Genomic DNA, 24,171 nt, shown 5'->3' on the forward strand with positions numbered 1-24,171 from the left:
TTGATAACCCCATGATTTATTTACTCTCTGCTTGCCTTGGTGCTTGTATATTTCATTTGTTTGTCTTCTCAATAATTGTTTTGAAGTGAAACTCATGGCTGTTTATAAGCTTTAGATCGAAGTTTCTTTTCTTACCCTAAAGATTCACAGATGAGTTTTTTAGAAGCTGAATCAACTCCAAAAGACTCACTAATTCAGAACATCTAACAGCAAACATCCTAATTCAGAACTAGCCACAGGGGCTTGTCTTTCTAATAGAAATGTAAACCAGATCTTTATTTGTCACAAAATTAAAATGTGATTCAATTACGCAGAATAGAAAGGAACTTGTTTTTGAATTACCAAAAAAAAAAAAAAATCACACACTCCGATTTAAAACAATGACACCCTAGCCTTTTAGTTGCCTTATGCTTTATCACTGCAGATTTTGAACAGTGCGGATGAGAGACAGCCTTGCGTAAGATAAAATATACATTAAAGAATAGGACTCTGTTTAAACAAACAAATGAGCAATCTAAAAAATTTTAACAACTTTTTGGAGACAAATCAGCCACACCAAAAATGATTAATATGCTGTAATTACCAACAAATGTTATGAAATGAATGTGTTTCCCCAAAATTTTGTGTTAAAGCCCTAACCCTCACTATAATGATGTTCCAAGGTGGGGCCTCCAGAAAAGAGGGAAAGTGAGAAAATAAATGTCTGTGGTTTAAGCCACCCAGTCTATGGTGTTTTGTTATAGCAGCTCAGGCTAACTGAGACAGCCAACTACTTACATTTGCGTAGACCTCTGTATAATTCATCACAGTGGTTAAGGTCAAGTGGTTGCACAATATCCCTTTCTCAGGAACTCGATCAGGGGTTGGCTGTTCATGTGCATTAAAGTATGTGAAAAAATATTTAGCCTCCCTAAATCTGCATTTTGCAAGGGGCTATTCTTGCACTGACTTACTTATACATTTATAGTCTATCTCCCAATGCTTTTGCCTTGGCATAAAATGAAAATTAAAATAGAACTGCATATTTAGCTCAATTTCCCCACCACAGAACCAGTCCCTAACTTTCTAAAATGTATTTCAGCCTTCAAGTGATTCCTGTCTCCAAACTGCCTCACTTTTCAGTTGTCTGTGGGTCCAGGGGCCAATTGGATGGATGCTCCCATGATGCTGAGGGATCCCTGGAGAGCAGGTGTCTCCTCTAGAAACACAGGGGAAAACATGCCGTTAATAAAGAAGGGCAGAGCTTCGCTGACCAGCACTTGTAGGAGCTCAGAATTTAAATACACTCATGATCTCACACTTAGGAAGGCTCCAAAATGTCCCCAGGGATCAGAACATTTCTGGTGAATTTTTCTCTGGCAAAGCCCAGCACTATTTCCTATTCCACCTAAATGACCCAACAGACACTTAAAGCGGAAAGAAAAATTCGGCAACTAAAGACCACGACTGTGGGCGAGGAGGCTGATCTAAGTCCTAAATCAGATGATTCTGGGGAGGTTAAACCCCATAACTATGATAAATAAGAATATAAAGAAAAAATGAAATAAACACAAACTATGCGACTTCTAAATGACCAAATTCTATTTGTTTCCTCATTTTCTCATAATGGCTCAATTTACCTAATTTAGGGGGGATACAAGTAGAAACAGGAATGACAAAAATATGTCAAGGTGGGCTAAAGCTAGGAATATCTTTTTCTTTCAAATAAACCAAAAGAATATACACATGCATATGTAATAAAATGAATGTACTGAAAGTCTGAGCAACAAAGAGGAAAAATTTCTCCCTAAATCATACCATTCTGAAATTATTAGACCTATGATGCTAAACATCTTCTCTAACCTGTTTCCTTCCAGGTTCTTACGGAGCTCCAGCGTTTTGCAAGCTGACCTAGGACCCTTTCAAAGATAACCTAGCCTGACTTTCTTCCCCAACAGCCACGACTGCCTTCCCACAACTCTGCACAGGAAGGCCCTGACCCTCAGCCTTCACAGGCAGTCAGGACGGTGGCCAAGGCGAGAGCAGTCCAGCCAAAGAATTCCCCAAGGCAGTTCTCAGGTAACCTGCTGGTTAGATTTCATCTTGTGTGGGTTTAGCTTTGCCCAGCTAGGCAAAGGAGGTACTTGGCCTGGGTTTAGAATGATTTCTGTTTAGGTTTCTTCAGGGCTCAAGTATAAACAGCCCAAATAAAGGCTCTGCTGTCCTGAAGGGCACCTTTCAAGAGAAACAAAAATGGGACGCTCACTTAACAAAAGGGGACTGTTTGGCCACCAATGTCCTGAACGGGGTCTGAGTATGTAACTGCAAGGGCTTTCTGCAACGTTAGAAAGACAGAGAAGAACACAATAGCAAGAAAAGGATCATCCCAGAAGCACCCACTCCAAACCTTCCATCCCCGCAGAAGTGCCAACAGATAAAATATAAACCTCTTTGAAGAAAACTCCAGCCGGAGCTCAGCTTTCAGGTTTTAGAAGACGCTGGCATCTCAAGGCCTCCCGCTGTCAGATCAAACACACACAAACTATTTCCCTGATATGTGCCCGGGTTCACCCACACCATAAAAAACAGGCTTTCATTTTAATCTACTTACCACACTATGGGTGACAAATAATTCATATGACACATTAGTGGAATATCAACAGGGGAAACATTTAGTCAGGGCTTACTGAAAACAACAGGAGCTCAGCTCTTGCCTGGGGAGGCAGAGGGACAAGCCCCCTTCTGGCCCACGACTGCAGTTAGAGATAAGGTCAGCCTATGCATGTCCTAGTTGTTCTAAGTCAACAGGTCTCCATAATGACACCACACTTTACTAGTCCCCCTGTGGGCTAAGACATTATCAACTTCCTTCCAGGACTTCCAGAGGCCATTGCATATGGGAAGGTCCCCCCAAAACAGGTAAGTGCCATACACATGCAGCAATGGCAGTCCCCCTACAATCATGACTGTCACCATGAACTTCGTCAATAAGCACTTGTGCGTTTCTTTTCCTGGTCAATGTTAAAACAAACAAATAAAAAAAAAGAAAAAGATCTTCCACTTCATTTCCCCTGGCTAGACCCATCCTTTGAAGATCTCACCCCCCTCTCTCCGAGACCTTCTTTCATCTTTCTCTCCCAGGGCAATGAGACCTCTGCACAGCTACTCTTCATGCCATCTCTCCCATCCTTGAGGCTCTGCCAAGTGTGAGGCAGATTCCTGTCACAGACGGGACAAATCAATGCTGGGCTGCGTAGAAAGTTTAAAAAAAAATAAAAGGCAGCAACTCAATCATCAATTAGGCATGTGGGGAAGGAGATTACCACCAAAGTAGAGAAAATTCAGATGCAACTCCAAGCCGCATGGGGTCTTAGAACCTGACTCTGGGTTTACAAACATTCTTATTTTTTTAATACCTTAAGGAAATAGAGTATCTCTAGGTCTCAGTCTGGTTTGTGAGATACTTCTCTGTCATCGTGCCAATCCACCCCCTTCAATTTCTCAACCTCACCCACTTGCTTGGACCATAGTATTAATTTCCACTGACATTGCTTTCCAATCCACAAACTTGACCTCCTGGATAGAAAATCTCACCTTCGATTTCCCTGTCAGAAGCGCTGCTCAGTGGTGGGGCTCCTTGCTTCCAGCCTGCCTTCCCGAGCACCAGGCACTTGTGAAATTTTTTTTCTTAATTCCACACATAACATGCTCCCTGCTGCCCATCAGAAACATCCCTGGCACCTCCAACTCAGGCCATCCCAAAATGAACCTGTGCCTTCTGCTCTCTTCACTCCCAGCCAATAAGCCTGCCCCAAACTCTGGTCCTGATTTCTGTCCTGTCCCTGCCTCCAGTCTGCACCCCCAATTCTACTCCCTGGGGAATTCTATGTCAGCGTCAACCCCTCAGCCACTACTCCCACCCCCACCCAGTCCTAGCCTGAGATCTAGGTCTCTCTCTCTCTCCAGAATTATTACAGAGATCTCCCAACTTGGCTCCTATCAAATCTCCAGCCCTAACCCCATAAACTTACATTTAAGTACTTTACCAAAAAGCAAGGCATTGTTCGCTTGCTCAAAGTTTTGCTATAAGAAAAGCCCTACGTTCTTAATCTGGCCCCTGCCTTCTTCCCCCAGTCCTCACCAACGTACTCCATGCTCAAGCCCAGCTACATCTCATTCATATTACCTGAGTGTGTCATGAACCCTCACCTCACCTGCCTCAACCTAGAATGCCCTCTCACTTTTAGCCTAAAGAACTTCCCATGTTTCCAAAACCTATAACCACCTCCATGAGTTTCTCTGACTCCACTTGAAGCCTCTTCTCCTTCTTCTATGCACTAAATATTTTGTAACCCCTACTATAGCACTCTACACTTTTAAAATTAGTTAATCTTGCTTGCCCATCAATTCCCTTCATTCAACTTTGTCCTCCCATGGACCCACAGAGACCTGACACAATAGTAAGTGCTCAAGAAACACTTGATGAGCTGATGCGAAATCTGAAGCTTTCAAAGAATATTAAGTTTTCTCGCCTCATCCCAGTTTCCCTCCCTGGCTCCTCTTTCACATTGATTGTAAACTGCACGTCACTAGAATCCTGAGGGCATTCCCTGAATGCCCAAGTGAAAGGCAGAGGAGATAGGGTTTTAAATCCACAACCTTGCGCTCAAAGAACCAGCAGCAACAAGAGATAAACACAGCTGAAACAGCAAAATGTGAATCCAATAAGGACCGTAACTAATGGGAAACAAAACCACAGTGTGTTTGCTACTAAAAAAAAAATGGAAAAGACCGATTAATAAAGAGCTGTTGTCAAATGCCATGGCAATTTTCATTGTAACATTTTATTAGGCACAATATGATACTGATCATTTTTCATTGAGGTTTGTAATAAAACTTCTCCCCTGCACATATTCTTAATCCAGATGCCAGACATTGACGGTATCTACTGTTCCCTTACATCTTCATGGAGTTTTAAATCAACATTGTTGATTTCAGATACAGGGAGCATACAGTTGTTTGTGGAGCAAATTGGTTTTCAATATTTTGGTCATCGGAACAAACATTATGTATGTGGAAGTTAAATGTATTCCAGAAAAATATAAAATCTCAATTCTTATAGACCAAGTCTTTCTGAGGATCCAGATGAACAGGTTATAATGTTGACAATCCTGGAGAGGCGGAATCCTGGTGTGGGAGCAGGTGAGAGACAGAAGGCTCCCAGCTAATCCCTGTTAGATGCCACAGCAACAGAAGGTGGAGAAGAGGTTCTTGTAGGTAACAGTCCAGGCTGAGATGGACTAGGTAAGCTTTCAAGACCTCCCTGGAGATGCCATCCTAGTTGGAAACTCATGGACAATTACTTCTAAACCATCCCTAAAGCCTGTCCTCTTGAGCTGGGGGTGGGGGGTAAAGGGATAAAGTCACCGGAACCTAGTCAAATGTAATACCTTCTTGGGATTTTTAATCGATGCATCACTGGGAGCAGTTGCCCTCGGTTCTGCCTTCTCAGATCCTGTTGCTGCTCTCAGAGCTGGATTGACTTAAGATATAGAAACAGACCTCTATCTTTCTGCTGTGGTAAAAAATGACAAATGTCCTTTCTTGGGAGACTACTGACAAATAAAACCACCATCATTCCTGGGCTCTTGATCCTCCTTCCCATACTTGACAGTTATCAATTGGCAGAGGTTCTCAGACATGGTAAGGAGGATGAACAGGTGGAAACAAACATACAAGCCTTGTTTTAAACACTGGCCTTGGTGCTGTTATTGATTTGACGTCTCCTAACTGATCTCTTTCCTCATTCAGGATAGTCAATTCATTAAAAGGCAATATAAGCCAAGTATTTTTATGCCAAAGTCATATATCTTCATCTTGATCTGCCTGGCTGATACAGTATGTATGTGTGCATGGATGTACAGGTGCATGTGTGTGTACGCATACATTCATCTTTCCACTGAAACAATATTTTTGTTCACCGAACTGTTCAATGCTATAGTATTGGGGCTTCTCTTCCCAGCCAGAGTTTATTTCCTAAAGACCAGCTACTTCAAGTCTGGATGCGTGTGTATCACCCACACTATCACAATACAAATTAGACAAAATAGATGCTTAATGGTGTAATTCACTTTACAATGGCACTATTATTACAGCATTACTCTATTTTCATTACTACTGCATATTAGAATTGGCTTCCAACATGTTTGAGTGAAGAAATAAAACAACCTAATCACAGTGCCAATTAATTCTGTACAAGTCATGTAGTATATCAAAACTAAAACATTTTCACGGCATCCCAGAAAGACAGGGTTCTACATTTCATTTCCTTCTCCTAGCTTTCCGTGCCTCTACCCCTTCCATACTTTGACCTAGCCTAGTCAAATTATAAGCCAAAATCAATACAATACCCTTAGCAAATTTAATTCTCTGAGCAAGGATATTATAATCCATCAGCATACCCACACCTTGTGCTAACATTACTTTCCTAGGTTTACCCAGTACCATTGTGGCCCCAATAACTACTCTTTCTCACGCTGCTCTCTCATCAGCTCAAACACCATAACAGCAGAGCAATTTCAAACAGGTTGCGAGTCTCTGAGAGCATTGCTGGCAAAGTGCATGTAAATTATTAGATTACATTACAAGTGAAAGACTCAGCAGTGGGCCACCATAGGGCCGCATTAATGTACAGCAAGTTGAATGGAACCCTTGCAGACAAGCTTTTCCAATGCGATTTTTTTGGGGGTGTGTGGGGGCCAGGGAGGAGAAAGTGAGTAAAGGGAAGGCAACGTGAGGAATGATGGGTTGCTGAAAAATGAGGCCTGAGAGCACCAGCGCATGGTGGGAAGATGGTTGGAGGGGGCAGCCAGTGGGTACCACAGGAAGTCTATGGACAGAGAGGGCAGGTGAGGAAGGGAGCAGCCAGACAGGGGTTCAGCTGAAGGCACAGGGGTAACATCTGAAAAGCCCAGCATATGGCTGATGGGGTGGAACTCAAGTGATCTGTCCTTGCTAAGTAGGACCCAACCCAAAGTAGCTGAGCAAGGGATCAAGGGAGGATCCAGTCCCAGAAAAGAGAACTGGTTGTAAAAGTTTTAGGACCTCCGCCAAAGCCCTGAGATTCTTGTTTCACAGAGCAGCCCATTAGAACCAAGGAGGAAAGCTCCCAGAAAAGGGTGCTGAAGACCTGAGGAGAAGGGGGGTGGGTGGCGAGGAGACCCCAGCAGCCCTCTATGTGCCGTCACCACCATCACAGGAGCTACACTCACTGCAGGCTGGGCCTCTTGCCAAGCACCCCACACACATTTCATCACACATGATCTTCCAACCACTTTGGGAGGCCGGCACCGGCATCCCAGTTTGGGAGTGTGGGAATAGACTGAGAGGTTAAGGAACTTACCTAAGGTCACGCAGCTAGCACAGAGCACACCCTGGCCTTGGTCCAGGTCTGTCTCACTCTCAGCAGGCTCGTAAAACCACATACTCCTATTCTGTCTCCCGACACGTCCAGTCTTGGTCTCAGTTGCTCAAGACTGGAGTAGGCCTGGGCATGCAACTGAGCAGAGCGGTGGATACAAGAGGTAGAGTGACAAACAAGGGTGGCCAGTGCAAAACCCCCAGACCCAGTTGGAAATATAAGGAGACGTGTGTGCAGTCAGGAAGTGCTGAGCTAGTCTCCTAAGAAAGCAAACATCCCCGCGTGGCAACATGGGAGAGAAGAGCTGCACCATCAGTGAGCACCTATTTTATGCAAGGCACTGTGCAGGGGTAAAGACATAAAACCGTGGTTCTGATATTCTCAAGACGTCCAAGTTCACGCCCAGGAAATAACACTATTAAGACAGCATAAAAGAAACCTGGGAGAGGAAGAGGCTACATGTTCATTGAATGAGCAAGGCCCACATGACTGACTGCTGTTAACAGAAAGGGGTCTTGGAAACTTCAAGAGGGAGAGGGTGGATATTATTTGGAGTGAAAATGATGATAGGATTTCAGCAAGCAAACACAGAGATGAAGACACAGGCCTGGGATTGACAGCAGGGGCAGGGTGAAGGTTTATGCAAGGTTTAGAGGTGAAAAAAGCCAAGTTCAAAACACGTTTTGAAGAAAAGCGTCTGAAGTATCTGCTTCAAAGTGACCCAGATGATGTCCTCCCTTGAGAAATGCCACCACTAGAACGTGCGATCCAGGAAGGCAGGGCTCTCACCTCCACGAATGCTACTTCACCCCCGGAGCCTAGACACAGAAAGTGCTCGGGAAATCTTTATCCAATGAAAGAAGCCACCCTTGGGCTCTTATGCAGTATGACAACTCCACGCAAAGGCGGAATCCCAGAATTTGTGCTCCAAGCTGGTCTAGACAGATGTGCATCTCACTGTACTAAGCTATTAATGAGCATGTGCTAAAGTGGCGTAAACATACTACATAATTACAAATAAAAAGTATTAACATTATTTCCATCCACCATCTCCTCCCTTAAATCACAATGAGTCACCCCTGGAGTTCAACATCAGTTACTGTCCACAGAAGCCCTCCCTTCCTCCCGCTGCCAGGACATGGTCCTCAGAAAGGCAGCTTCTATCCCTGGTCAGGGTTCTCAAATTGTGAGGAGCAGCTCATGAACAGATATGAAACCAATCTGGTGGCTCATGGCCTGTATTTTAAATAATGGAGCAAAAATAACAGTGCATCACAGGTAAACTAGAAATATTTCACATGAAAGTTTACTTTTCTCTGTGTGTGTGTGTATATTGGCTCACAATGTAATATGTTTTTCTCATTGTGGATCACAGAATTAACATTTCTAAGATATTGTTCCAGAGGGGTAAGAAGTTCCAATATTAGGACGCCTATATTCAAGCTGAATCATCCTTGTTTTCCTGGCTGAAGTGACTGTCAAAAGGTATGGCTCTTTGGGCCAGTAAACTTGGCCCATCCTAAAACATCAAGAAATTCTATGCGTATGGAGTTCACCAATAATTCCTTCAAAGCATCCCCAGAACATGCAAACAAACTTTTGCGGGACACAAAAAAAGATTTATTTTTTTTGTAATTACAAAAGTAATACATACATTGTACAGGAACCTCAGAAAATACAGAAAAGTACAAAGAACAAGAAACTCACAAGTAATCCCATACCATCCACAGATGACCATTTTCTCATTTCACCTCTTTGGTATATGTAGATTCAAGTTCATTTACTGATATGATTTGATATATTTCATATGTATATAGTAGACACACACACACATACTATCATTTTTTACAAAATGATGACATTCTCTGTCCACTGCAATGAAACCTGTTACTTTTCACTTAGCAACAAACGTTTTTCCCCATCAAGAAACGCTTTTCCAGCTGTGTCCAGCTCCAGTGAGCACCAAGTGGGAGACGATCAATTCCATATCCTGTATTTCACTTCTCAATCAGAGCATGAGACTCAGGTACTATCTTTACTGGGCTTTACTGACAGAGCCACACGCTCACTGGCTGATTTTCAATTAATGATAAAAATGCCCAGTAGGATTAATAAAATAACAATTACTGCCAATCCTCCACCAATGATGTGTACCAAAATAACTCACCTTTATATTCACACATACCTACTACCTAATGCTAGATTAACTGGTACACATCTTAATATCCTCGGTATTGAAACTTCCAGGGATCTTGGCATGACGCACAGGTGGTAGAAACCTCAGACAAGGAAGGGCAAGGCCTGTGTTCTAGTCCCAGCCTTGCTTCTTACAAGGAACGTGATTTCAGACTCTGAGACCTGTATGAGCATCTGTTCAAATGGGGGGCTAGACTAGGTGATTTAAAAGGCCCCTTCTGACTCTTAACACTCATCAGTCTAATAAACTACTACTGGTGGAAGTATCATGAGTGACATCACCTATTTAACATACACCTCCCCACCCTCTGCAGCTCAAGACTAAAAAGCATTCAAGAACACTGAAAGGGTGGCATTGGCTGGCCTTCTGATTTTCTGTGGGGCCTCAAGAATGTTGTAGACGAGCCTCACCAGTCTTCAACTCTCAGCTTTCGTGCTGTGAAATTTTACAACTTCCAGGTAAGCAGCCTGGTCTGTAGAAATTGCCCGGTCTCCACTCTCTGCATACACCTGCTCAGCCCAAGTGTGTGATGAAATGGGGAACTACAACTCTGGCCATTTCACGCTTGTCCTCATCAGTCAACTAATAAGAGCACTAAAAGAAGAATCACCACTGATGGTCAGGTTATTTCATTTGCCTTTGCTTTCCCAATGCTTCATTACCTGGACAATTGAGAGTTACGGGCAGTTCACCCTCCCAGCTGCCCTGTCCTTTCAGATAAAATATTCCTGTCACACCAATGTTCCTGGGAGTACATGCTGTGTTGTCACATGGCCTTTTCATCATCCACTGGTTTTATAACTGGAAAGTGAAAATGAAAAGCAATGCAGTTTATTTAAGAGGCTTTAGACTTGCTAAATATACATGTGTTTCCTCTGTGATTGGATGTTGAAAATCCATTAATTTCCACATAGTTATTCCTCCCCAGGACTGGCATCGGTCATACGGGATGATATAAGCCTCTTTGCCTCTGGAAGGGCAGAGTCACATCTGGTTGCCTTTTCTCCGTCTTTGTCCATCTCTTCAGGTTTCTTTAAAACTAATTGGAAGAGTCAATAAAGGCACCCGCCAATTCCCTTAACGCACTGGGAAGCAGCTCGCCGTGCCCCTCAGACCTGTCCTCGCTCTGTTTTTCCAAGTATTCCCTTACCTGCCTTTGTCAATTGGCATTCTCGACAAGTTCGTCATAACTTCTCAAAGTGTCACCTTTTCCTCTTTTCATTGCCCTTGTTAAAGATAATTTAAAATTAGACAGTCACATTCCCAGCCATTTCAGAGTCAATGCTAATTTCATTTTCTTTTGCACAGAAGTCTCTTTTCCCTCCAGAGAGTCCCTGCCTGCGTCCCCAGCCCCCCCTCCCCAGCCCCAAGCAGGCGTTCTTAATCTCTGTATGCACCACTCCATTCCCCTATTTCACCCTTCTTATCTTTCCCCCCAAATACTTCACCCAGTGAAACACACTTTAGCTTGTGGTTCTCCTTCCTTCACTCCACTTCGGAGAGAAATGTCTGGGTCTAGAGATTGTAAAGTCACCTTCAGGAAAAAAGCATACAGTTGGCTGTCAATTAATCAGGATAAGACAGGGGAAAAAAAATCTCAACACACACAGCTTGGCTTCTCAATACACACATTTATGTTTGGGGGAATCAAGAGGATTTCTCCCGAACAACCTCAAATTTATACGTACGCCTTTTTGTTTGGCTATAACTAATTCCCGACCTAACAGCACAGTAGTTAATAGTCTGGCATTCTTAAAGCAGTGATTACCACACTTTACTTCATTATAGATTCAAACATTGATGCCTCATCTTTTCCCCCTTCTGTTTCACCTCCATTCTTTGCAACCTGCCTGTTTATCCTTGGTAGTACTGTTTGCTTATTAAAAAAAAAATTCAGATGATTTTATATTCTATAATATAAACCCCCACATCTAGGTTGACATATAGATTTTAAGTCTGTTTATTTCCCCCCATTAAGCACAGACCCAGACATCATCATGCCTGTCACGGGTACAATCCCATCAAGTTTCAGCATGTCATTTATACACAATTTTATTTCTTCGTACTTCTTTCACACACGCCTACCACTTACGTACAGCAACTTCACTGCATTCATATTTCATAAACTCCATCAGTATTCAGCCAAACCCTCCCCCAAAGTAAGCTAGGTATTTTTAACAGTATGCTGCCTCTTTCACTGGCTTGAGGCTCCTGTATTAAGTGACACTCTTCCTTGTACCCAGGAAGAGTTCATTATGATCTATGCATGGATATTGAAATTTCCTAATTGTTTCAGAAAACTTTAAGGTAGTTTACGATCAAGCCAGGCATGCTGGTGCACACTTGTGGTCCCAGCTACTCGGGAGGCTGAGGTGAGAGGACCACTCAAGACCAGCAGTTCAAAGCCAGCCTGGGCAAGATGGCAAGATTTCATTTACCCGCAACCACCAACCAACCAAACAAACAAAAAAAACTCTTAAAAAAGCTTATAATCAGGACGGTGCCTGTGGCTCAAAGGGGTAGGACGTCAGCTCCATATGCCTGAGGTGGCAGGTTCAAATCCAGCCCCAGCCAAAAACTGGAAAAGAAAAAAAAAAACCTTATAATCAAAACTAAAATGCCCAGTACATTGTTAAGATGATAAGATGATTTCAAGGCTGGGAGGTTATACCATAATGACTCCCACTCATTTCCAACTTCTGATGGAGTTTCAGAGAAAATACCTCTGGTGTAGGAACTCAATACCTAGACAATCCTCCACTGACTTCGAGGGTGTGTGAATGTTGCACTCTCAGCGTCAGTGGGCACTGTGCAGGGCGCCCCAGCTGGCCTCCAGGGCCTCAGTTCTGAGGATAAGACAATCACCAATGTGCCACATCATATAATGTGATAAGACAGTTTGTAATAATGACCTGTCAGTTAAGGCCATAAAAATCTGTTAGGGAAAAAAAAACTGTTCTTCTTTCCCCAACACAAGGCATTGTTACCTGGAACTTTGTTTAGCAATAGTAAGAGCTGGAGCAAAGAGGCAGCGTGCCTAAGCCGGGAGCCCTGGCCCTGTTCATTCATCATCAATCCCGGGCCCTCTGCGGATTACTCCAAAAGCAAAAATAATGATAATAATAATGAGGCTGTCACAAAAGAACACCAAGACTCCCAAGGTGAATTTCTAACACTGTAATATCAAGGATAATCACACGATAACTGCAGAGTATCGTTACTTCAAGTGGGACAGCCCAGAGAAAGTCAGCCTCTGCCGAGGTCGTTCAGAGATGCCTTCCACATTGGTCCAGGGAACAACGGCCTACGCTGGGAAGGACTCTCCTTTGGGGTGATCTCAATGTTCTTTCTTGACATTCTGGAAGTTCCTTCTTCAAACTCTAGAATTTCCTAACTTTCAAGATTTAAAAGCCCCCTATCAAAGATACCACTTCATGCAAAATCAGCTAGAGAACATTGTTATAGTACAGCCAATAACTTATTTGTAAATCCTACAGTCTTCCTAAACATTCAAGAATGATTTTATATCCTTTTTCACTCTAGAGAAAGATTTAAGAAGACTCTAGACTGGTTGAAATTTTTCTGTACAGTAAAAGCCTCAATGAACCAGAATCAACTAATGAAATTTCTATTTTGCTACTTACAACTTAGAGAACAAGGGAGGCAAATAACAAAACATACTGATATTGAGGGTGTAACAATAACGACAACAATAAAAAAAAAATTTCCAAGCTTGGGATCAAGATAGATTTTGTCCAATCTCCAACACTGTATCCATTTACAGTTCTATAATGTGCAATCAGAATTCATACTCAGAACTGTGACCCCGTGGCACCAGAAGCTTCTCAAACCTCAAAGAAAGATTCAATTACATTCTCAATGTTCCCTCTAGGGTAGGAAAGAGAACTAACACATTTAGAAAACCTATTCAGTAAGAAAAGGAAAAATATATATATATTTCAGGTTAATTGCTATTAGTCAGAAAACCAATTCATCAGTAATGCCCTGGGACCTTTAAAGAAAAATCATGGTTTATTGTATATTAATCAACACTTGAATGCTGATTATCCGGTGGGGATTTTTTTTAAGCATTAATTCAAAAATGACAAAATTTTGTTTTTTTAGCATACAGCCTCAAAAGATGAGTGAAACGTTTAACAGCTTATTTCTAAACCAATGCTGCTTCTTATGAATTAGATTTGAAAAAATTAAAAATAATAGAAGACAAAATGAGAGGGAGAGGGAGGGAGAAGCAGAGAATGGGGGGAGAGAGGAAGAGAGAGAAGAGAGGGTACAGTTCCTAAATTCTGAGCAAGGAAGATAATCTTCATGTTCAGAAAGGTATTCCACCTTCCAGACGAGTATCACTCCAATTGCACCTGAAGACCTTTCAAAAAGACTCTCCTGGCCTGAACAACGTATCACTAATCTGGAATGTTTGAGTTGTCAGGGCGCTGGTGATATCTACCTCAAAGTCCCTGCACGTTAACACTGGCCAGAGGAAGACAAACAGCAGGTTGTGTTATTACAGAAGAGCTGAATTTCCTATAATTTTAAATATTTTTCTATTTTTTTGTACACGGGGCAGTCACATTACGACTCTCTCCCGGACACCTAAAATGTAGTTGGGTATTTTGCTTCCACACGAGTACACACACAAGCTAAGAAGCACCGTTCATCAAGAAGACCAGAAAAAGGGAAAGAGAAAGGAAGGGTGTGCTCAGAACAAGCGGCATACCCACTGCGAGACCGTTTCATGCAGACAGAATTTTCAATACCCTCCAATGTCCTTCCAACAACATCACCACAAGTTGCTAAATGCAAAAAAGGTGCGAATCTAGAGAAAAATGTGCATTTTAACTCAGAAGTGACAAGAATATGGCCCAAGGGAAAAAGAACCCATGGCCTCGTCTCACTTGCATTCCCAAAGGTTAGCTCCGGACAGCGGTCTGTTTGCTTCCAAAAGTGATTCAGCTGTTACCAAAAATCCTCAGAACATGAATATTGCAATTAACACGCCCATACCTCCCTGCACCCCACGTTAGAAGTCTGGTATAGAATCAAGAGCGTGTGCTATCCCCCTACCTCTGTTCCCTTGAAAACGCAAGCGGGAGAGTCCGGTCACAGAGGGGTTTCAGTTCAGGCCGACATTTTGGAATGCCAAGGGCTTCTCATAATGCCAGTAGGTACTGGAAAATTCCAGCAGGTGACCAATGTAAGAAAAGTGTACTATAAAGGTTTTGAGCCACTCAGCACTTGAATTCTAGATTAATAATTCAATTCTCTTTAGAAATACGAAGAAGACAACAGAAAATGTTCTATCATCAAATGCATTGTCTAAACTTATTCTATTACATTTTTAAAGGGTATAATTATAAATGTTTTTATGAGCAATTTACCGGAAAATTAAAGTCCTTTCGTTTAAAAAAATAATTATTTCATCCCTCTGGCAAAGGATTTCCTCCCAGTCAGTAGCTCTTTCAAATTATGGGGCATCATTTGTTCACTGCGGAGAGCCCGATCCACGCAAGAAAATTTGATCTGAGAATCAATCTCTAGAAAGGCCGCTAAGTTGCTAGGTAACAGCACCCAAACTGAAGGGGGCAGGGGAGGCCATGCACTGTCAGAGTCAAAGACATGGGGTTCTGGAAGTCCTCAGGGCTACAAATAAACTACAGGCCCTGTTAACTGATTTTAAGTCAATCTAAGCTGACCTTCCAGGGGGTTCGATCTCAACCCAACTGAGCTTTTCACTGTTAATCTCATCTTTTGGTTTCGATTTTTCCCTTAGGTCGGCCTGCCCTAAAAGCCTTCAACCTTCAGCACTGGTGTTCCAAACCCACTGCATGGTCCATAGCCCTGTGAGGATAATGTTAGTGAAATCAAAAAATGAAAGCTTCCGGCATGCATACAGTAACGAAATTCTGGAAAAGGGTTTTTAACAACAGTTATGTCACAAACTCGCATGGCTCCCTGAAGTCCCTGAAAGCCTTGTTAAATTAAAGATTTGCTGTGGGTTTTTTCCACTTAATTCCTACTTCCCACGTCGCCTCTTGCCTTTCTTTTTTCCCTTTCATTGTGCTGTAAGGAAGGAACTGAATGGCACCAGCCATCATTAATACTATCTAGAAAAAGGGAGTGTTTTATTAAAACTGCTAACATTCCTTGCACAGTATTAAAGATGGGGAGAGGTCATCTTTCAGACTATAAAGTCACACATCTGATTTTGGAAGCTTAGGTATGGAGGGTATACAGTCCATTCACACTTAGATTCCCAGGAGGCAGAATCCCAGACACTACCTGGATAACGTCTCGTGAGGTCACCACAATGTCATCAGAATCCACAATCTTTATGGACTTCAAGCACTAACTGGCTAGAAGCTACCCTTGCTAGCCCTTTGGAAAGCATCTCCCAAATCAGAAACATTCCCGTTTCACCCCATGCCAAGAACTCCACTCAACCATCCTTGAGTTTGAAAATGCTAATTATAAGGTGATGATGTTTGCTTTTCCTTTCCAGTCGTGTGCCTTTATGTTTTAGGTATTTAAAAGGCGTAATCACCTAGTGTGTAGGTTAATTTCTTTCCGATATTGTAATTTATGCAACATTAATACTGGATGCCAGCTCCAATTTTCTTACTGCTTACACTCCGGGAGCCGACTTGCATATTCTGCCAACTCCATTACATCATCTGAAAACCCAAACATTTCCCATTTTCAAATCACTCTCAACTACCAGGCATACTTACACATTCTGTCTTTTTCTCCCTAGCTCACACACATAAAGATTGGTACCCCTGAGGAGCAGACGCTACATCTGAGGTTAAAGTCTGCAAATGCACATAATTTCTGGAAGCTATTACTACTGCTGTGTTAGCTAAAGGATGCCTCCATCTCTGACCTTCCTTTTTCCACTCAGACTGTTATATAACCTAGTGCCTGCGTGCAGGATGTGAGTTGAGTGTTTGGGCCTTACCTCCCGCCTCCCATTACATCTCCTAAGATGGATGGACAGGGAGGGGCTGGTTCAAAGAACCACCGGGGTTCTCTGAGGGGGGGGGGTCATGGAGGAAGGGGATATGGGTCAGCAGGTCAGCTGTGCAAGATGCAACCCACCCCTACTTTGTTCCTCTCCCCTTTTGCTGAGCCTAGGGGGCTGGTGGTACTGAATGCCCCAATGTTATGTAATTTGCAAGAACAGCAAGTTAAGGATTTGCTAGTCGGTTCTGCAGCCTGCCACCCAGATCTCTTGCAAGAACACCTTCTGGCAAGAATGACACCTGAAGATGTTAATAACACATGGGAAGGGGGGCCGGTTTAAGAAGGAGCAAGGTGGCAGCAGAAAACAGAAATTAGTACAGCTTCCTATATGCTATGCCCCCCATTCAAAAAAAAAAAAAACCTCAGAAACACATGAAGGGGATTTTCTCCAGTGTTTCTGATTAACCCTGTTACATAACCCGCTCGCATTCCAAATCCACCGTCTCAGGGTCTAAATATATTCTTTGCAGCCAAAAGCTCCCCGCACACAAACTCACCCAGCTAATGGCAGGTCCGGGCCCCAGCCCTTAGCCCCTTCCCTTCGGTCCTGGCCCTCACTGCCCCCCTCCCGCTCAAACCGCGGTTCAGCGTGGTCACTCTTTGGAAATCGCCTTTAATTAAATGTTTTTCGCGTGTGTCATCCTGATGGCTTTTACTGTACTCGAATTCCGTGAATGGGAAAGCGCCCGGACAGGGGGTGTGGCTAAGGTGCGGGGGGGGGGGGATACTGTAAAACAGCCAGCACATGATCAGCCATATTTCTACCTCCAACTATAACATCCAGGAGAAGGGAGAGGCTCCCGGACCCCCCCTTCGCCTCTCCCCTGCCCGCCCCAATCGCCTCCAGAAGCCGAGGGCGAGAAGAGGGGGCGCGCTGGGCCCGTGCCCAAGCCGGGCCGGAGAGAGCCTCTCTGTCCCCGGCCCCGGGCGGCTCGCGCGAGCCCGCTTCCTCCGGAGTGACAGGCGTGATTTATACATTATTTACAACAGTAATTAAAGCCGTAGCTTCCTCCTGTTCTTTGCAAACTCCAGGAGCATTCAAATAAATAATTCCCCAACCTCGAGAAAAAAGAAACAAAAACCACATTAGGTTCCTGAACCTTTAAGAAAGAGGGAGAGAGTGTTCGGCAACAGCCTACTTTAACTACGAAAGGAGGGGGCAACGGAGCCGCCCCCCACGCACGCACACGCTCCAAACTGTGAAATGAAGAGTAAAAATCGCCTGGGGAGGGGAAAACATCGCTCGCACTGTCCAACCAGCAAGCATGCACTGACCGGCCCCGGGCTCTTGCGGAAATGTTTGGAACCTCAGAGAGGGGAGGATTCCCAGGGCAGAAATAAGTTTGGGTGCCTTCGGATCTTTCTTTTTCTGCTTGTTTGCTTCTGCAGACGCTCCCTCCGAACGCACACGGAGCGCCCCGCAGGACCGCCGCCCTCCGCGCACAGGCGTGCACACGCCCCCCGCCAGCCCCGGCGCCGGGCTCCGAACCCCGGCTCTGCAAACTTGCGCATCTCCGCGCGCCGCGCCCTCCACACAACTTGGCGAGTACCTGGCGCGCTCGCACCCCGCTTCCTCCAGCCCTTCCTCCAAATCCCCAACCCACGGCCGTACTCCAGAGAAGGTGCCCACGTCGCCCCCAGACCCCGGAGCGACCCTCTCCACCTCCAGCGTTTCCTCTACCCGACAGCACCCCCAGCTTTGTTGGGGGCCGAAAACACACCCCCAACTTGGGCAGCAGGGGCCGAAACTGTCAAGAGAAGAAAAGGTAAAAAAAAAAAAAAAAAAAAAGGTGGGGGGGAGGAGGGTGGCCATAAACATTTTTTTCCCCCTTCTTAAAAGGACACTGCCGCTTTAAAAGTTTCTTTCCCGGGCCCCCACTCCCCAGTCTCCGTATTTTGGGGGAGCATATTTGATTTCAGCCACGCGCCTTTCCTCCTGTCTTTGCAGAAAAATCAAAGCCGAGGGGTGAGCCCGCCGGCTGTCAACCCTCCCGCCGCCTCCCCCGCCCCCCTCAGCTCCCGCAAGCCGAGAACGGGCTGCAAAAGTTTGCAACATTTCTGGGGGGCGGAGGGGGGAGGGGCGAGGGGTGCTCCGGGCTCGGGGCGCCGCCGCAGGCTCGCGCGCGGCCGCCGGACCCCGCGCCCGGGGCGCCCGCTCCCGGCCGCCCCCCGCTCCGCGCCCGGGCTCCCGCCGCCCCCTCCCCAGCCCCTCTCCCAGCCTCCTACCTCTGCTGGTGCTGGAATAGCTCTGTCTGCGCACCGGCGCGGGCGGCTCGCTCTTGCGGGCGGAATCCTGGTTCAGCGGGGTCTCCCTGGAGCCGGCGGCCGCGTCCGCGCCGCTGCTGCCCGGCTCGCTGGCGGCGGGGTCGGGGGCTGCCGGAGCTGACTCCATGTTTTTTCCCAATGTAGAGATCGCTGGAGATGGCGAGCTCCGAGACTCCCTCTATCTTCTGTTTTCAGAGCAACTCTATGGTACCAAAAAAAAAAAAAAAAAAAAAAAAGAAGGCGACCGGCGAGAGCAGGAGGGAGAGCAGGCGGCGGCGGGCGAGCGAGAGCGCGAGGGAGCGCGCGGAGTGTGTCTGGGTGGACGTGTGTGTGCGCCCGAGAGGGGACGGGAGGCGGGTCTGGCCACAGGCAGCGCTAGCGAGAGCTTCTCCAGCCGGCCCCCACACCCACATTCCCCACCCTCCAGACCCCAGACCGAGAGCCGCACACTGGCTGCCAATTTTGGGAGGTGGGGAAAAAAGGGGAGGAGGGCAGAGCCTCCCGCACCCCAATCTCCCCCTCTTCCCTGCTCAAGGACGGAAAATAAAATCAGTGAGCTGATTCTGTGCCTACTTCTGAGACTCTCTCGGGAACAGATCTCGGCCCCATCCGCAACCAGCCTGGGATGAGGCAAATCTGGTTGTCCACGTTGGGAAATCGCAGGTAGCTCCGCGTCAGCCCTGCCGGGGGCTGAGGAGAAACTAGCAAGGAATTAGACCCGGGCTGACCCCCCAAGGAAGGCGGAGGGTGGGACGACGTGGCACTTTTTACTTTGGGATGGGACGGTCAGTGGGTTTCCAATTTTAGTTAGATACATCTGTGTGTCTGTCTGAAGCAGATTTTGTGAGTCCAGAATCGCCGTGGACAGCCAGCCGGTTTATGATGTGATTGAAAAAGGTCGCTTTCTGCTTCTTTGCTGTTTCTCCGCAAGTATCTAGAAACCATTTGGCAGGGCACTTTCTTCAAACTTTGGCCTGTTTGGACGATGACTATCTTAGCTGAATGGGATATGCCACGCTGCATCTAGCTCAGGCGTGGTTGCTAATGGTACGTTTGCTATTCAATGGACAATTTAATGTTTCAGTTAAACAACATATACAGAGAGGCTTTAATAAGTCTGGACTCCGGACGATAAAATTAAGATAATTAGCAACTTTTAATAAATCTCCTTATTGTAGGCAGCATTCTACACCCCGCTCCTCTTGAAACACTCTCATCCCCTAGTAGGTGCTGAAGAAACCCACGTAGAGAATTGCATGTATATTACTTTGACCCCTTATGAGGAAACAATACAAATTGTATGGAAGGAAAATACTCAAACGGTAGTATCCTAGTTTCTCTGCCTCAATACTCAATCCACCATTTCCTTTTGGTTGAGAAGACACTCTGATGAAATCATTAGTCCATCTTTAACATACACCCCCATCTCCCTTTCAGAAGGCTTGAAAATTTTGACAATAAAAATATTATTATATGCCAGAAGGTGGCATAAATATGTGTGTTTAAGGGGGTGGGGTGGGAGAAGGAACTGGGGAACATTTTGCTTTTACTAACTTCCTGGTTCAGAAAAAAATGCTTTTTAAAAAATAAGGGGGAAAAACCTAGTTAGATAATAGCTTAAGAGGAAACTCCATATGCCAGATTTCACACATGGTTCCTGTTACTGTTACCAATCTTTATCTGATTTCAGATACAGGACGCTCTTTGCCATGGACTGTGTGTTAATCAGCAAAACCTGTGGTACACTCTTCAGGGTGATGTCAATGAGATAGAACAGTTCTGATACCTTTTAATCCCATCTCTGCAAGGATCCTCAGCTTTAGCCTGTCTGTTGGCACTTACAAACAATGCTATGATTGTCTCCTCCGTCCCATCAGATGTGTGGGTTTCCCCCACATCAAAGCGCAGATTTCCAGAGCAGCCTTCCTCTCATTTACCATTGGTTAGCCTGTTAGTAATGCTCTTGATGCAATTGACCAAGCTTGTCACACTTGACTTTTCTAAAAAAACAAATATATCCAAGTGTACAGTTAAATAAACAACTTTCTCTGGGACAGCAAGCATCTCAAAATATGTCTCAAAATACTCTTCATATTAAATTTCACCAATAATTCTATTTGGGATGCAAGTAGCTTTAAAAATATCCCTGGTTTCCTTTTAAGTACAGGTAGCAACTTGTTAACATTTTTGGTTAGGTTTGTTCCCCTGGGCCTTCAATGGGTAAAGTCACTGTTCTCCTTAACTAAGGTGATATTTATTCACTCTGGAAAGACCTTCCAGAAAATGGCCCTAGTGACCTTAATCAATTAAGATAGACTCTCTATACCCCTTCCGTGAAAGATTCCTGCTCCAAAAAGCCATTTCTCCTAACTCTTCAAGACAATTACTGCCTCTGCAATTTAAAACAATTGGGAACTCAAGTGCTTTCCCCAAGGGAAAAATGAAAGTGAGTTGGATACATTCCTTGACTGTCAATCATTGTTACTAAAGTGTAAATTACCTGGATTGGAGAAGCATTTGAAACCCAAAAAGCACAGTGATTAGGTTTATTCATGTATTTCTTTCCTTCCTTCCTCATGCCCCTTTCTGGATTACTAATTAAGGCTTTCCAATTTTTCAAATATTTGGAGAGATGGGAGCTTTCTGCTCATTGACAAAGGGCAACTGTGTTTGCTTAAAAACGGTTCTTTTACTTTGCTCTACTGAGTTCTCTGACGATGGCTTAGAAAAGCTGTGCTTTATAGAAGAGATAAACCCAAATCCAGCTTTTTGCAACTCCTCTTTCTCTTCCCAACCCCAGGAGGACCCTCCCTCGCTGCCAATCCCGATGCTGACACTTTTCTCCTGCTCTAAGGTAATTACAAAGAAATCTCCAAGTCAGCTTTGACTCCTCTTTTGCTCCTGTCCTTAGCTCTTCCCATCCTAACAAGTGCCATAAATTCTACCTCCATGACTTGTGGCCCTGCTTTCTGCAGCCCTCCATCCAGTTCCAGATGTTACTGCTCATCTAAACCATTCCATTCCAGCAACCTCCCAAATAACTGGCCTTCAGTCTTATCACCATTCTAATCCATTCCAGATAGCACTGCCAAGTTGATTACCCTGAACTACTGCTCTCGTTTCCCGCCATGTCACTCCCCTGCTCATAAGACTTTAATGGCTCCCCACTGCCTATCCAATTAGCTACTAACTAGTCACACGGTATTCAGAGCTCTCCTTCACTTATCACTTGCCTTCCGACCCCAAGGATGGCAAGTCCATCTTATCTTGTGGAAAGGTATGGGCTCTGATGGATCAATACTGTCTACCCTGGGTGGAAGATTAAGAGTGTGATGCTCATGCCAGTAGTTTGCTTTGTGTCCTTACTTATCCCCTACAACCACACATCATCCTCAGGCCATGAGGATGCTGCTACCTCCTCCTCCTACCTGTAGTCCATGGTACAAGAATAGTCTCTGCTGCTTCTCCTCGCTGCCCTCCCCGCCACCTCTGTTTATGGAATCTACCTTTCTTTTAAATACCATTCTAAATGAATTCCTTTGGGGAGCCTTCCCTGATTTGACCCAAATCAAACATTTAAACAATCTTAGTGCTTTGCCCCCCTCTTGAGACATTTGGTATCCTTTACCTACCTTGTGCTAAGGTTGTTTGAACATTTGTCTTAGCCTCCCTGGTAGAACGTGCATGCCCTTGCACGTAGTAGGTCCTCATTAGAGTTAGTGGATTTGGGGGATGGAACTGATGAAGTCATTATAAAGCAGCATGTCCACACAGTGATTTCATTCCCCAGCAAGGACGAAAACCTAAACATTTCAACTTTCAATCACTTGGAATAAGCCTTTCCTCCCTGGATAAAATAGTCATCAGCCATGTATGGGCTGTTAAAATTATATATGCAAAAAAAGTTGACAGTTATTTTCTTATATTTCCTGGAGAGGGAGAGAAGGAAAATAATGGAAATATAAAGTAGAATTTCCTGGGGAGCATAGAGCTTTCTTCAACATGCATAAGAACAAAGAGGACAGAAAATTAAAACTGAGCGCCCAGACAATAAGTTGCCTTTCATTCAAGAAAACTTCAAGAAGCTGAAGCTGCTATCTCAGGAATGGAAGAAAAAGCATCCAATGTACTCATCCCTACTGTGAAGCTAAATTATAGCTTTCACATGAAGGCTATAACCCAACTTTAGCACAAGACTATGAGGAAAGAGCCAAGGAAGGGGAAGGGAGTGGTGAGGTTAGGGTGAAGGGAGGGTGATGGGTGGGGCCACACCTACTTTGCATCTTAGAATGGGTACAGGCGAAACTTACTAAATGCAGAATACAAATGTCTACATACAATAACTAAGAAAATGCCATGAAGGCTACGTTGAACAGTTTGATGAGAATATTTCAGATTGTATGTGAAACCAGCACATTGTATCCCTTGATTGCACTAATGTACGCAGCTATGATTTAACAAAAAAAAAAAAAAAAAAGCTAAAGCTGGGCCATATGCTGAAAAGAGAAGAAACTCAAATGAAAATATGGAACTGATTGGACATGGGAGGGGCTCCATCTGGCCACAGGGTCTGTAGTCAGGATGGCCCCCAACTGGTAAAGTTCAGGGTAAAAAGAGAAAATCAGAGAAAAAGTGATGTAAATCTAAAGTCTTCCTGGGTGGTAACAGGAAAGCCAGGCCTTACAAACGCTAGGAAATAAAGATGAAGATTGAAGCATTGCAGTGTCCACTTCGGGTGACCCACTCCACCCCTACCCCTTTTAGAGACAAGACAAGTGACTTGCTCAAGGCTACCCAATTAATCAGTGGCACCATACAATGGCTCCAGACTTCCTGATTCAAGACCCAGCTCTGCCACATACTAACAGTGTGATGGAAGGGAAGTTGTTAGTACTAACCATTTCTATATCCACATGTCCTCATCTATAGATGAGGTTTGTGGGGGGAGGGAGTGGGAGGAAAAGTTACATGAGACGATCTTTCCAAAACATTTGGCATACTAAATATTGCTATTATCATTTTGCATCTTGCAGGAGGTAATAAAATACTATCTAGAACTGTACTGTCCAGTACGGTAGCCATTAGCCATTTGTGGCTATTGAGTTCTTGAAATGTGGCAAGTCCAAATTGAGATGTGTGTGATAAGTATTAAAATCTGTATTAGATTTTAAAGATTTAGGCCAAAAAAATGTAAAGTGCATCAGAAATAATTTACATTGTTTCCACGATAATAGTTTGGTTATATTTGGTTAAATGAAATGTATTATTC

The 24,171-nt window shown here is 44.4% G+C and overlaps 1 long non-coding RNA gene across 1 annotated transcript; it reads left to right on the top strand.

The window, feature by feature from the left end:
- The first annotated feature begins 18,864 nt into the window (after positions 1 to 18,864).
- On the top strand, positions 18,865 to 23,899 carry LOC128588974 (uncharacterized). Its single transcript, XR_008380826.1, has 4 exons — positions 18,865 to 19,565; positions 19,741 to 19,949; positions 21,703 to 21,756; positions 23,667 to 23,899. It is a non-coding gene; the product is annotated as an uncharacterized LOC128588974 (long non-coding RNA).
- The last annotated feature ends 272 nt before the right edge of the window (positions 23,900 to 24,171 follow it).

Source organism: Nycticebus coucang, chromosome 6 (assembly GCF_027406575.1).
Source record: "Nycticebus coucang isolate mNycCou1 chromosome 6, mNycCou1.pri, whole genome shotgun sequence".
Taxonomy (NCBI): Eukaryota; Metazoa; Chordata; class Mammalia; order Primates; family Lorisidae; genus Nycticebus; species Nycticebus coucang.